General features: G+C 49.0%; 1 pseudogene; it reads left to right on the top strand.

Annotated features, from left to right (window-relative positions):
* Positions 1–2,099: 2,099 nt before the first annotated feature.
* Positions 2,100–2,958, top strand: LOC116541164 (annotated as a pseudogene).
* Positions 2,959–3,494: the final 536 nt, after the last annotated feature.

The raw sequence follows: 3,494 nt of genomic DNA, 5'->3' as shown, positions 1-3,494 counted from the left end.
TGAGCCGAAGAGTTTGAGACCAACCTGGGAAAATGCTGAATCCCCATCTCTACATAAAACACAAAAGTTAGCCAGGAATGGTGGCACACATCTATAGTCGCAACTATTCTAAAGGCTGAGATGGGAGGATTGCTTGAGCCAGGAGCTGAAGGTTGCAGTGAGCTGAGATTATGTGGCGGCACTCCAGCCTGGGCAATAGAGTGAGACCTTGTCTGGAAAAAAAAAATGCATGAACTAAAATAAAATTGCTATAAGGTTAACACAGAAAAATATGTTCATTTTCTTAGGTTAGGCATTGATTTCTTAAAGAGGACACAAAAAGCAGTAACCACAAAGGAAAAGATTGATAAAGTATAATTTCTTTAAAATTCAGAAACATGCCAGGTGTGGTGACTCATGCCTGTAATCCCAACGCCTTGGGAGGCCGAGGCAGGTGTATCACTTGATCCCAGAAATTCCAGACCAGCCTGTGCAACCTGGCAAAACCCCATCTCTACTAAAAATATGAAAAAGAGCTGAGCATAATGGTCCTCCCCTGAAGGTCCCAGCTACTAGGGGGCTGAGGCAGGAGGATCACCTGAGCCTTGGGAGGTGGAGGTTGCACTGAGTGATTGTCACTGCATTCCAGCCTGGACAGCAAAGTGAGATCCTGTCTCAAAAAGAAAAAAAAAAAAAATAGAGAATCTCCATTCACGTGAAAACATCATTAAAAGAATAAAAAGGCAAGCTACAGTTTGAAAAAAGAGAAATGCAATGCATATATGTCCTAGAAAGGACACATACCCAGAATAAAGTGTTACAAATCAACAGAAAAACAAGCATGTCAATGAAAACAGGATAAAGAGATTTAACAGGCACTTCCCAAAAGAAGACACAAATGGCAATAAAAAATACTCAATCTCAATACTAGGAAAATGTAAAATGAAACCACACTGATATATTACTGTACCTCTACTAGAATGGCAAAATAATTTTTAACTGACAAGCATAAGCAAAGATGTGGGATAACCAGAATATTCCCTGCTAAATAATACAACCACTTTGGGAAAATGTTCAACAATGTCTAATACTAAAGTTTTACCATTCATATATCTCTAAAACCAGCAATGCCACTCCTGCATGTACATCCCAGACCCCAGTCTAGTAATGTTCCCTTTCTTGGTCTGTGGTAGTTCACTTAGTAAAATTCATTACCTGTACTTTTTTTTTTTTTTAAGACAGTCTCACTCTGCCACCAGGCTGGAGTGCACTGGCATGATCACGGATCACTGCAATCTCAGCCTCCCAGGCTTTGGTGATCCTCCCACCTCAGCCTCCCGGGTAGCTATGACTACAGGCACACACCACCACACACAGCTCATTTTTGCATTTTTAGTAGAGATGGAGTTTTGCCAAGTTGCCCAGGCTGGTCTGGAACTCTTGGGCTCAAATGATCTGCCCACTTTGGCCTCCCAAAGTGCTGGGGTTACAGGTGTGATCTACTGCACCCGGACCACCTGCACATTTAAAATTGTCCCTTGGGACCCAAGAGGGAACGGATTTCTGGCCTTAAGGTGGGGCGCAGGGTCAGTGTTCTCCATAGGATTTAGGAGGATGTGCCCCCGAAGCTGCTCCGTCCCTCCACCGCCGGGGCTGCCACAGGAGGACCAGCCGCGAGTTCTTCCCCAGCGCCCACGAGAGGAGGGCGGCGGGCTGCAGCGGCAGGCGAGGAATGGAACCTGGAAACAGGCCCCGGCGGGGCCGCCGCGCCCGCCAGCTCGCGCAGCAACACTTGGGGCAGCCCGAGAGCCGCGCGGCGCCCCAGCTGCTCGCCGGCGGTCCCCAACTCACCGCCCGCCCGGCCTGGCGCGGCGCCCTCACCTCGGAAACGCCGGGTGGACCTCGCAGGAAACCTTAACTTCCATCCAAACGGCAGCCGCGCCCGCGCCCCGCGCCTGGGCCCGGCTCCCGGCTGCGCTGGTCGCCCGTCCGGCGTTTCCAAAAGCATCGGGCTCCCTCACGCTCGGGCCACCTGGGGACCCTCACCGACCCCTCCCGGCACCGCCGCCGTCTCAACCGCCGCGCAGCCCCTCCCACCGCAGCCCCCCGGCTCCTCCGGGTCTTCCCGCCGACAGCCCCAGGCGCAGGCGCTGCGGGGCCTTAAAGGGACCGCACCCTCAGCCGCACAACCAGGTGAGGGGCTGCGGGGGGGATGGACGGAGTGCAGCGGGACCGGGAAATCCCCCTCTCCCCTCCGCCTCACTTTCAAAGCACCCGCCCTGGATCCTGCAACTCGCCAATTTCCCCCCACCACTTGAACCGCCCCTGCCAGGTTAAAGAGGCGGGAGACACAACCGCTGGCAGCCCGAGCGATCCAGAGCCCGCTATTAGGGTTGCCGGCCTCACGCTGCCGCCCAGCCCCGAGTCTGACTTCCAGGCCCGGGCACGCGGTGCAGACGCTAGGCTTCAGAAGGCAGCCCCCAGATCCCCGGAGAGGTGGCCTTAGGTCACCGTCAAAGCCGGCAGGATGGGCCAGTGTCCTGGACTTCGTACTGCTAAGAAGCTCCGTAGCCACCAAGGACACCAGAAGTGGCATGATAAACACTACAAGAAAGCCCATCTGGGCACAGCCCTGAAGGCCAACCCTTTTGGAGGTGCTTCTCGTGCAAAGGGAATCCTGCTGGAAAACTAGGAATTGAAGCCAAGCAGCCAAATTCTGCCATTGGGAAGTGCGTCAGGGTCCAGCCCATCAAGAATGGCAGGAAAATCACAGCCTTTGTACCCCTTGATGGTTGCTTGAGCTTTATTGAGGAAAAAGATGAAGTTCTGGTTGCTGGATTCGGTCGCAAAGGTCATGCTGTTGGTGATATTCCTGGAGTCCACTTTAAGTTTGTCAAAGTAGCCAATGTCTCTCTTTTGGCCCTATACGAAGGCAAGAAGGAAAGACCAAGATCATAAGTTTTAATGATGAAAACACTGTACTAATCAATTTTCATATGCCAAAAAAAAAACCAATAATCAACATGTCAATGGCACTTTTAGTTATTTTCTAATTTAAATATATAACAGATTTTGCAGATGGATTTTCACTGAAATAAGCCTTTCAGAAAGAGAAAAAGTTTTTTTAACAAGATTAGGAAATATCAAGAAATAGGAAGTAAAGCCATGCTGTCCACCCAGCTAAAAGCTTTAAAAATTTTGCGTTTTATCTAATGCAAATGTTTGCCTAACTTTAAGTTATGAACAATTGTATGCCAAATTGGATAACCTAGATAAAATTGATAGATTTCTAGAAACAAATCTAAACCTATAACCCATAACTAGCAAAGAGATTGAATCTGTAATTCAAAATCTGCTAACAGAATAAAGTGCAGTACCAGACAGCTTCACTCATGAATTCTACTAAACATTTGAAGAGAAATCAACACTAATCTTAACGCTTTTGAAAAATTGAAAAGAGGATACTTCCAAAAGAAAAGAGGACGCATGAATTCATTCTCTGAGGCCAGCATTAT

This window comes from Sapajus apella, unplaced genomic scaffold (genome assembly GCF_009761245.1).
Source record: "Sapajus apella isolate SASKATOON/1434 unplaced genomic scaffold, GSC_monkey_1.0 scaffold148, whole genome shotgun sequence".
In the NCBI taxonomy this organism is placed as follows: Eukaryota; Metazoa; Chordata; class Mammalia; order Primates; family Cebidae; genus Sapajus; species Sapajus apella.
This window is presented reverse-complemented; position numbering and strand designations above follow the sequence as displayed.